At 41.3% G+C, this 12,375-nt stretch overlaps 1 protein-coding gene across 3 annotated transcripts in view; it reads right to left on the bottom strand.

Moving 5' to 3' along the window:
• The window catches only part of Loxhd1 (lipoxygenase homology domains 1), a 159,054-nt gene that overhangs the window by 89,658 nt on the left and 57,021 nt on the right, over positions 1 to 12,375 (bottom strand). The gene's annotated exons all lie outside the window — the stretch shown is intronic.

Below are 12,375 nucleotides of genomic sequence, written 5' to 3'. Positions count from 1 at the left end.
GGGAATGGAAATCAAGGTTCTGTTCTGGTCACTATACATTTGAGATGCCAGTTAGATGTTTACAAAACGGAAGTCGAGATGGCAGTTAAATACATCTGGAGGGCCCAGGTCTGGTGATAAGACTTTAGTCATCATAGGCAGATGCATTCTATTTAAAGCCATGAAATCTGGTGGGAGCAATGATGAGGAAGATGTAGACAAGGATTGAAAGAATATTTGAAGATAAAATGGTCCCAAACTCCCCAAATTTGAGTTAAAAACATTAATCTGTATATTTGACATTTTACATAAAATGAACTCTGAATAGGAAAAAATCCAAAGAGATTTACTTGTAAACACATCATAATAAAACTTCTAAGAGCCAAAGACAAAGAAGAAATCTTAAAAAGGAGCAGCAGGAAATTGAGCACAGGGGATACGCCATAAAAATTAACCAACAACTTTTTATCCAAAACTATGGAAACCAGAAAGCAGTGGGATGCTTTCAATAAGCTGAAAGAAAATGACCATTATCCAAGGATTCTATATCCACTAAAACTACCCTTTGGGGATGAAAGAGAAATTAAAGCATTCCAAAACGAACAAGTACTTCAGGAATCTTCCGTCAATAAAAGGCATTCTCTGTAACAAGTATTAATGGGAGATCTTCACATTAGACAGTAACTTGAATTCACTGGAGTATTAGGAGAAAAGATAAAGCAATAATGACGATGATACTGTACATGTATTTTTCCATTTTAAACATGTCTTCTCATAGTTTATATAAAAACACAACAGCAGAGAATAATAGCTATAAAAACGCACTGATGCGTCTTCCATATGTAAAAATACAAAATTTCCGTGTAGGGTGTCACATATCCCAGGCAAAGGCACAGTTTAAATGACAACAACTGTATGTAGGAAAGTGCATGGGGTGAAGTTTATACATTACTAAAATTAAGTTGACGCTACTTTGAACTATGTTGTTCTAAGTTAAGCTGTGGATTGTAATTTGGGGGAGACTATTTAGAAAGTAACTGAAATAATATGTAGTAAAAGAAGCAACAAAGAAAGAGAGATGGTGCTTATAAAATCTATGTAATGTTAAAGAAGTGCCTCTCCTATTGTGGAATATTATTGTAAGGTGTGTTACTTTTGTTTATGCTGCATTTGTTTAACTCTGTGAAGCTGTGTGACTGTGCCTGTCTAAAACACCTGATGATCTAATAAAGAACTGGCCAATCAGCAAGGCAGGAGAAAAGATAGATGGGGCTGGCAGGCCGAGGGAATATATAGAGGGAGAAATCTGGGAAACAAAGGAGCAGCCAGAGAAGGAGAGCACTCCAGGGGCCAGCCACCCAGCCACACAGCAAGCGTGAGTAAGAGTAAGATTTACAGAAGTAAGAGAATGGGAAAAGCCCAGAGGCCAAAGGTAGGTGGGCTAAGTTAAGTTAAGGAAAGCTGGCAAGAACCAAGCCAAGCTAAGGCCAGGTTTTCATAAGTAAGAAAAAGCCTCTGTGTGTTGTTTATTTGGGAGCTTGGGTGGTCGGCCTCCCGAAAGAGTAAAAAATAACCAACAACACTATCCCTACATGGTTAAGTGTGGTACCTCTTCTATCCTAAAATAATAATAATAATAATAATAATAATAATAATAATAATAATAATGTAAGAACTGAGGGAGCCAAAAATACAAGCTATAGAAAACATAACAGATGTAAATCTTACCATATTGGTAATTACATTAAATGTGATGTATTATTTGGAAATGCACTTAATGTTTCAACCAAAAACATCAGACTACGGTGGGCAGCCTGCAGAGACGGAGGCCAATGACACTACGCACAGCCAGCCAACGTAAGATGCATTGTTGACACAAGGAGGGCCTCTGGGAGCTTCACAGGCTTCGAAGAAGGTCCACAGATGTATTGAGGCAGCGAAGAGCTTGAGGATTTATGGTTGGTAAGGGGTGAGATTGGGGTGAAATGATCCTGTAATAATCCAGGTAGCACAAAATTCCCACCAGGGCCGACGGACAGAGGCCCATGTGTTCCCACCAGCCTGCTTAGGTGTGAGGCAGAAAGGACAAGACGAAACGTTTGAAAACTGTCGTTCGTTGAACATCAAAAGGGAATCTGCTAAACAGAGACTGTCCAAATGGATATGGATCTAAATATCTCCCCACAAAGAGATGTACTTTAGATCCTGCAGCATAAGTAGGTTGAAGGTAAAGAATGACCACCAAAACTGACTTGCGATGGGACAGACTCATAGAGTAAAAAGATTGAATGATTTAAAAAACAAAAACAAACAAAAAAAACTACTCACAAAGAAAAGCCCGTGCCCTTACTGCATGTCTTACTGCAGAAAGCTACTATACATGTAAAGAAAAAAAATTTCTAAAGAGTGTGTAGCAAGAGAAGAGTCGGTATATTAATTTACTTTTCTTCGAGTTATGAGAAGACACTTAAGGGAGAAGATGTTTATTTTGGTTCAGGGGTGAAAGGGACTCAGCCCATCCCAGCAGGAAGGCATTTGAAAGAGTGCTTTCAGCTGTGACCGCAGAAGCATGAAGTTGCTCCCTCATCCACAAATGGGCTCAGGAGCAGCGATGTGAGTGCTCATGTTCTGTTCCCTTCCTCCTTTCCCTCTATTGCTCTGTCTACCCCTTGGCTCATGTGATGGTTCCACATCATTCTGTGTGGGCCTCTCTCAATCTGGGTAGGTCTCTCTCCCTTAATCTCCTCTAAAATACCCTCAAGACATACCCAGAAGTGTATGTCAGTCTCCATGGTGATTCTAAACCTAGTCAGATTGATGATGAAGATTAATCATCACAAATCCAATCCTTGTCAACTTGACATTTAAACACAACTCTGTAATCCATAATGCTCTACCCTTGACCAAAAGACCTATCTATGCTCATCTCATAATGCCAAATGTACCCAGTCAAACTCCAAGCAGTACCACAATCTTACAATTCTGTGAGTAGGATCTCACACCTGAGGCACACTTACTTTTGTCCAGGTGTAAGGTCCCTGATTTACTTTAGTGTTAATAATACCACACTGTCCACACCTGCCTTGCCTGTGACCTTAACTGGATCGACACTCCTTTTCTTTCCAAACTATGTGGGTTTTTTTTTTTTCTCACTTCTTTCTGGTCCACTTTATGCTTTGAATTCTCACTACAGACCTCACTAAACGCAGTAAGCAGTAAACCATGCCAGAGCCTGCATGCTCCACTCAAGTTTGAAGTTTCTTCCCATGAAGTAAATTACTCCATTGCTTTTTAATTCAGCCCCAACCGAGTTTTCAGGATATAGGTAGAATGCAGCCAGTTTCTTGGTCAGAACAGAACATGCATGGCCTCTAGCTCCATTCTTGATAGCATCATTATTTCCTTGTGAACCCTTCTAAGTATAACCTTGCCCGTTAACGTTTCTACTGGCAGCCTGGTCTTCCTTTCTCCTGCTGAAACAGCTTACAGAATTCTGGGGCTTCCCCAGCCTTCACTTCCAAACTCACCCATATTCCTTCCTCAAACCAGTTCCAAAGGCTTAAGAACCACATGCTCAGGTTTCCCGCTACAACAACAACAGCCTGACTCCTAAGTGCCAGTGTTCTCTACTAGTTGTTTCTCCCATTGCTATAGCCAAACACAAAAGCAAGTTCATGAAGCAGAGGCTTATGTCAGCTCACAGTGTAGGAGAATACAGCCCGTGGCAGCAGCTCATGGCGGTGGCAGCCAGAGTGTGAGGCTTCCTGTTCAGACTTGATGGCACAGACAGGAGCAACAAGCCAATGCTTAGACAACCTTTTCCTTTTCCCTCTTTGGTTCCATCTAAGCCCTAAGCCCATGGAATGACATCTCTTCAATGAAGGTGACCCTTTCCTTCTTAGTTAATCCTCTTTGAAATGACTTAAAAGATATACCCAGAGGTGTATCTCACTCTCCTGGGCGACTCATTCCAGCCAAGTTTGTAACAAAGGGTAGTAATCATCTTAGGGGATTCATTTTATGAAGCCCACACATTCTTAGTACCAAAGCTGGCAATGACATAATAAGAAAATAAATCTACAGACCAGTGTCTCTTATGAATATAAATGCAAAAATTCTCAACACAATAGCTGTAAACCAAATATTGCAATGCAGATAAGGATTTATGCACTATGGAATTCTGCTCAGGCAGGTGTCTGAGGAACCCAGTGGCCCAGACTGACCAGCTCAGCTACCACCCAGGCCCACAGTCATGCCTTGGGTTGGCCCTCCCTAACATCTACATTATCTAGGACCGGCTGGAGCTCGTGAAGGGATTGGTCCTATAGAACAATATTCGAGGCATCTCCATGACTCGGGGTGGCTGTGGGATATCTTAGAGTAGTTTTGGTGAGGATCCAGTGACGATGGTATAGCAGAAACCAGAGGCCTTGAACCAGACCAATGACTCATTGTAATGAACATTTGCTAGTAAAGCTGATTGGACAAAAGGGGGTACTATGTGAGATCACTCCCAGTGTCACCAGGACAAATGAAGAGGTGTTGGAGAGGCAGGGGAAAAATGGAGAAGTGAAGAGTGGTTTGTTTGTTTGTTTGTTTTGTTTGCTTTGTTTTGGTTTGATTTTCTAAAAATTTCCTTCTGTGGAGACACTGCAGGGGTGAGGGGAGAATATTGGGAGACTGGGAAGTGAGTGGAATTAGGGTGCATGGTTGGGGATTTAGCTCAGTGGTAGAGCGTTTGACTAGCAAGTGCAAGGCTCTGGGTTCAATCCTCAGCTCCAAAAAACAAACAAACAAACAAAAAACAACAACAACAAATTCCCAAGGAATCAATAAAGAAATTATGTTAATTTAAAAAGAATTATACACTATGAATCAGTGTGATGGTTTCTCAGGAAACTGGAAATAGATCTACCTCAAGATCCAGCTACACCACTCTTGAGCATATACCCAAGGGACTCTGCATCCTACCACAGAGACACTGGCTCACCCATGTTCATTGCTGCTCTATTCATATCAGTCAGAAATTGGGAACAACCTAGATGTCCATCAATAGATGAATAAAGAAAATGTGACACATTACATAGTGGAATATTATCCATCTGTTTAAAAACGAAATCATGAAATTTGCAAGTAAATATATAAAGCTAGAAAAAATCCCTGAGTGAGGTGACCCAGACCCCAAAAGACAAATATAATATTCATTCTCTTCTATATGAATGTTAGCTTTTAAGCCTTTGATAGGCATGCTACAATCTGTATAATCACAGAGATTAGATGTAGAGCAAGGACTGGGGGCAGGAAGGATCTCAAAAGGAAGGGGGAATAGAAAATATCATTATGGAGAGACTGGAACAAAAGGATTAAATGGAGAGAAGGAGGGAAGAAGTAGGGAAGAGAGAGAATATGAAGAGGAACAACTGATACCATTTAGAGGTCATATGGAAACCTACCACAATAGAAATGTCATTTAGATATGAAATCTAAATGGAGTCACCAAATAGCAGAAGAGACAAAGCCCCAACTAGACATCTTTTGCCACAAAGCGACACCTCCAGTTCCAGGAGTGAGTTACATATAACTGAATTGTTGGCTAAGGGGAACCCATGAAAATCCCCAAACAACTCAAGACTATTCTAAGGCTATTGGTACTCTACACGAACTGACGGCAAGGCCCTAGTGCTAAAGACAACACTTACATAACAACTCCCTGAACATGAAGAAGTTGAGCTGGTGTCTCACTAGAGCCGTTTCCCCTACTGACTAACATTTATGGTACTGGAAGGTACTCTGCATGCTACCAGAGTAGAAAGGTAAAAATCAACCCAGCTATAAACCCTGTGATCTGCAATGGTGACCTGCCTGCGTGATACTATGATGCAATAGTGGTACAAACAAGGTGGGAATAACCAACCACTGTCTTATTGCATTTAAGGCTTATTCCATGAGATGGAACCCAAGCCTGAAGCTACCAAGTTTCTCAGGTGACCAAGAACCTGAGACTAGATAGGCCACAGGCTTAGGGGAAAGCCAAATACTATTGTTCTACAAAAGGAACATAACAATAAAATGACTCCTGATGACATTCTGCTATACCCATAGATCAGTGTCTCACTCAGCCATCATAAGAGAAGCTGCTTCTTTCCAAAGATGTGGACTAATTCAGAGACCAATAACTGGACAATGTGCAGAGTGTAAGAGACCTTGGAACACTCAATCCTAAATGAGATGCCTTCATCATTTCTTCCCACCAAGGCTAAGGAACTATGCAGAAGAGGAGACAGAAAGATCCTAAGAGCCAGGGGGGATGGATGACATCAAGAAAATAGTGTCTTCCAGACACAACAAGATTGTTACATGTATGAACTTACAAAGACGTGTCAGCATGCACAGAGACTACACAGTTTTGGGCCAGAGGGGTTCCCAGCACTGAGAGGGGGAAGTAAATATAAGCTCTCATTTCTAATTAAAAAGCTATCTCCAATTGACAAATACATGCAAAGGAAAAAATCAGTTTTATTCAATGGAGTCTGACTGGAGGGAATGCCCCATGCCCAGCAATAGATAACCAACACAAAACAACCTGAATGGTGATTTTAGAGATTTTTTTTTTTTTTTGTCTCAGACTGCATTGCTGTTTTTTGTTTTTTTTAACCTTGTTAGTCTTTTGCTTGTATATAATACTTTGCAATGTTATGTTTTGGGGTTTTGGTTCTCTCTCTCTCTCTCTCTCTCTCTCTCTCTCTCTCTCTCTCTCTGTGTGTGTGTGTGTGTGTGTGTGTGTGTTTCTTGTGCTTTTTCTTTGTGTTTTTAAATTCTGGTTTATTCATTTTACAATACTGTTTATTTTCTAAAGAGAGAGAAAGAAAGAAAGAATTGGATAGGTGGAGAGGTGGGGAGGATTTGGGAGAAAATAAGGGAAGGGAAACCATGATCAGAATATTTTGTATACATTATTTTCAATAAGAATCAAATGTATAACTTAAATAAGAAATGTTTGATATAGTAAGAAGTTAAATAAAATAAAATGCCTAATTGGAGTTCACACAGAATCAGACACTATGACAAGATAGAATTTATCCCAGGATTATAACTTGGTTTAACTTCTAAAAACCAATTAATGTAATATGTCATGCTAATAGAATAAAAACCAAAAATCACATGATCATCTCAATAGACACACAAAAAGAAGTTGACATACCCTTTCATGATAAAAACCCATTTTCAAAAAGGAACAAAAGGGAATTTCAGCTCATAAAGGTCATCTATGAAACACCTACACTTAAAAGTTCAACATGATTCTAGAAATCTTCGAGCAAGGCAATAAGATGAGCGAAGTTACCCTGGCATCCAGGCTGTGTAAAGGCCACAGGAAAGCTGCGTCTCCTCGTGGATGACAGGACTGTGTATTTAGAGAGTCATAAGGGAGCCTCCAAAAGTTCAGCAAAGTCGTAGAGTATAAAATCTACTCTTTCATAATAAATAACTGGAAAATGAAATTAAGAAACCATTTCTGGACTGAGGATGTAGTTCAGTTCGAAGAGTCCTTGACTAACAAGGTCAAAGCCTCAGTCCTCAGCACTGCACAAACTGGATGTGGCAGCACATGCCTGTAATCGTGCACTTGAGAAGTAGAGGTGAGAAAATCAGAAATCTACACTTCCAGAAGCTCCAAGTTTGGTTCCTAGCTCCCACTTCAGGTGACTCACAATTGCCTGTGATGCCTATTCTGGTTTCTACAGGCACTCAGACATATGATGTGCATGTGTACACATGCGTGCTTACATACATAAAAGTAAAAATGGAAATAAATGTCTTTTTAAAAGAACAAAATATTTAGAAATGAATTTAGCTAAACAAGTAAAAATTTTATACTTTAAAAATTACAAAATAGTATTGAGATTAAAGGTTCAATAAATGGACATGGAAATGTCCATGTCTATGGACTGTGTGATTTAATATTGTTAATACATCAATAGTCCCCAAACAGAACTACTCTGATGCAATCCCTATTAGAATCACAGTTGACTTCTTTGTCGAACTTGATAAGATTTTCCTCAAACTCATGTAACATGGCAAAGTAACCCTCAAAAAGGAAGACAGCAAGAGTGGGCAAGATCTAGACAAGTAGGAACCTCCCATGATACTGGTGAAAATATGCCTATCTTTTGAAAAATAGCTCAACAGTTGCTCAAAAGGTTACAAGGAGAGTTACCATCTGACTCAGGTTACACATCCAAAGACCAGAAAGCATGTTTATACAAAAACACGAGCATGAATGCCAGGGCAGCAATGCTCACAATAACCAAGAAGCAGAAACAACTTAAGTGCTCAACGGTTGAGCATGTTACATCCACACAATGGAGTACCATTAAAGGAAATGATGGGCCAGAAATACGGTTTAGTAGGTAGAGGTACTGGTACACAGGGCTGGTGGCATGAATTGGATCCCTGGCTCCCACAAAGTGTCAGGATACAACCAACTCTCAAGAATTCTCCTTTAATGGTCATATGTGAGCCAGGGCATGCACAAACCTGCACACTCATACACTAAATAAATACACAAAAAACACCAATACATTGTAAGATGGGGGACCTCGAGCACACACTAATGGAAGTAAACATGTGTGACTCCATTTGTTAGAGGAGACGAAGCTGCTGAAACCCAAACCAGATTAGTGGTTGTCAAAGGCAAGAGTTAAGTGGGGGAAAGTGTGGCTGCTAATGGGCATGGGGTTTCTTCAGGGCTTTGAAAATGTTCTGGAAGTTGACGGTGCTGATGGATGTACAGATCCGCCGAATACAGATCAAAAGTCATGGCTTGTGAACTTTTAGTTTGTGGAATGAATGACACATGAATTTATTTCAATAAAGCTGTTTTTAAAAAGAAACATTATTCACTGATACTCCACCTAGAGTGAATATGAAATATGTCAGAAGTGAGACAAATCACTGGGAAGTACAGTGCACAAAATCAATTTTAATAATGCACTCATTTCCATATAGGGACATCTGAAAAATCAATCTGACCATGAACCATGTGGGCTCGTGAAGATGTGGTGTCTGTGCCAAAGCATTTGTCAGAAGGCGAAAAAGCATTGTACATGGAGGCCTGCCTTGAGTAAAACAGGTTCTGGTAGACACTTAAAGCATGGTTGAAGTTCAGGAAAACATCTCTTGCCCCCCAAGATTACCTCCCGCACAGAATCACATTTCTCAAAATTAAATCATCCCTGCCTCCCACAGGAAACTTTCAAAATTCAAATGCTACATGCCTTTGTATAAGTAGTGCTGTACATGTTATGCTAGGGTCTGGATCTTATGTGTACCACCAAAATCTCATATGTCAAAAGCTCAGTCCCCAGTGTTGTTCAGAGGAAGGACTTTGGGAGTGACAGGACCATAAGGATTTTGGTCTCATAATTCATTCATGGATTCCTACATTAGGCTGCTAAGGTGGTGGAAAATTTGTGAGGTGGGGCCTCTTGGAGGAAATAGATCTTGGGAGGCATGCCTTGAAGGCTATATTTTTGTACTTGCCCCTTTCTTCTCCATCTCCACCTCTCTATTACCATGTTTCCTAGTTTCCACGTGACTTTGGTTTGCCACATGCCTCCTGCCACTTCCCCACATGCCGGGAACACCCATGAACTAAACCCTCCGAAACTGGGAGATAAAAGGAATACTTCCTCCCTTTACCTTGTTTAAACTCAGCTTTTTGGTCACACTGACAGAAAGCAGACTGGAACATGTTCTCAGTGATATGATATGATAACAAGAGGAATGGACAGATTGGCTGTTGTGTGCCAACACAAGAAACCAAGGGAAAATCAAAACCTCCAACCTTATCCTTGTTCCAGCCTGATTTGCTGGTTAGTCTTGCTTTTGTAGTCATGTTGCTGGAAAATTCCCGAAAGCAAAATGGTAACAAACATAGAAATCCCAATCCTGGGGATCCTCATCCCCTTTGTCCCAGAGGTCTAAGATCTGTTCCTTTGGAAGTCCTGACAAGCCCTTACTCTGAAAGGGTCCCTCTGAGCCCACCAGACACTGAGGTCCCAAACTCTGCCTGGCAAGACACTGTGGACAATTGGACATAATTACATTGCTAGTCATCAGCAGTGAGAGATGGTAAACAGATGGGCAAGTGCCAGAGCCTCTTGGGCTTTAATTTAAAAATTATGGCTCAATCTGATTAACGAGTAGCAACAATATTCAACACTCATGTCCAACAGACTCTTGCCCACTCATCAGGAGTGTGTAATCAAAGAGGAGAAAGTGAATCTCATTTATGTTGCCATCTCCTGAGGGAAAGGCTAGGTGGAAATAATTGTGAGTTGGTGCATGCTTTTTCCTCATCTCTAATCAGTACGATCACTCCCCATATCCTCTGAACAACCAGGCATGACATTAATTGCTTATTTGGCTGGCCATGATTTTGTAAGTAAACTGGGAACACACAGCTTCAGATGCTAAGGATTGATTTTAAATTGGTATTTACTCTTTGTACATGACTGCAAGACTCTCCATTAAAGGTCTCTGGGAAACCATGCATATTATTTTTTTTTTCCAAGGCAGGGTTTCTCTGTGTAGCTTTGGTGCCTGTCCTGGAACTCCCTCTGTAGACCAGGCTGGCCTCAAACTCAGAGATCTGCCTGCCTCTTCCTCCCAAATGGTGGGATTAAAGTCCTGTGCCACCACAGCCCAGCCATGCACATTATTTGTTACCTACTAGAGGAATGGGACATTGCCTTTGGCTCTGAGTAGTGGTCCAAGGAACAGTGTGGACCACAGGAGATCTGAGAAAAGACAGGGATGTGCTCTAAGCAGGAAAGGAAATTTTTATGAGCCAAAAAGAGCAAGTGAGTTCAAGGAATTTGAGTTAGCAGAGGTGCCAAAGAACCACCAAAAACTGGCACAGGGCATCAGACTGTCTTTATAGCCAGGACAGACAGACGGCAATTCTGTCTATATTAATCACTATTTTGTTTTCCTCATTAAAATGGTTCTTTAACAGCACAACACTCAAATTACAGCCACAAAAGCCTGCATTCTATGCACAGCCAATATGGAGTCTGTGGAAACCATCTCCTCCCACGACCTCTACTGTGAGACTCCTTGCCCTGGCTTGGATGGACTTTGCCTTTCGGACAATGGCTGCCCAGGTGGGAAGTTTACCACAGCTGGTTTCCATGGCATTTACACACCACGCCCTGCAGTTCCCCTTTCAAGTGATATAATGAGCTTATCATCTGTCTAGTCCACTCATTCTCTACCTGATTTTAGAGCTTTTTCTCTGCACGGATAATCATATGTGGATTTGATTCTCAAACTGATCCCCTCACACTGAGAATGGAATGACCCTGGCACAATGTGGAGACAATGGTGCCAGAGGGACTCGGTGATGGATCGGGTCCCACAAAGGCTGGGAAAGGCAAGAGGTGCTCTATCTAACATTCTCATTAGCCGTGTCCATTTCTGTTGCTGGGACAAATACCCTAATCAAAACCAGCTTTGGGAAGAAAGGGTTTAGGTGGCTTATGATTCCAGGTTATGGTCCATTGTTTCAGGGACGTCAAGGCAGGAACTCAGGCAGCTAGTCACACCACATCCACAGTCACGAGCAATGAGAGAATAAACAAGCCTTAGCGGCTTCCTGCTCATTCTTACAGTGTAGGACCCAGTCAATAGATGTTCCTAATCAATTAACAATCAAGACAAATCCCAAAAGACGTGTCCACAGGTCAACCTGATCAAAATAATGGCTCATTGGGACTCTTTCCTAACTAACACACCAAGCATAGCCCTAGGACTACAATTAGCATAGCTGGGTTTTGGCCCAGGAACCAGCATTTTAATAAACACCATGGGGAAATTCATATAAATTGACCCTTAAGCATGCTTTAAGAGATATTGCCTATTATGGGCTGCACTGAAACCCAAATTCATTTGATGAGATTCTAACCCCTAGGATTTCTAAGACCTTTGGGAGATGGCAACTTTAAAAGATAATTAAGGTAAAATGAGGCTGTATGGGTGGGACCTCATCCATTCTGCTGACATCTTTGTGAGAGGAAGAGACAAGAACATAGATGAGCAGGCACCCAGAAGACCTGAGGACCCAAGTACTGTTGCCTCTAGGTGGAGGAGAAAGATGCCAGGAGAGATGAACCTTGAAAACATCTTGATCTTGGATTGTAGCACCCAGAACTACTTGAAAACAAATTCCTGTTGTGTAAGCTACCAAATTCACAATTCAACGTTTTGTTACAGCTGCCCCAGAAAGCCAACATATGACCTTAGGACCATGGGACACCAAAAGTTGATGTCACTACCTTCACTGGGGGAGGAGGGTCCCAAGAGCCTACAGCAAGGGTCTGGAGATGCAAGAGTGAG

Source organism: Onychomys torridus, chromosome 13, assembly GCF_903995425.1.
Source record: "Onychomys torridus chromosome 13, mOncTor1.1, whole genome shotgun sequence".
In the NCBI taxonomy this organism is placed as follows: Eukaryota; Metazoa; Chordata; class Mammalia; order Rodentia; family Cricetidae; genus Onychomys; species Onychomys torridus.
This window is presented reverse-complemented; position numbering and strand designations above follow the sequence as displayed.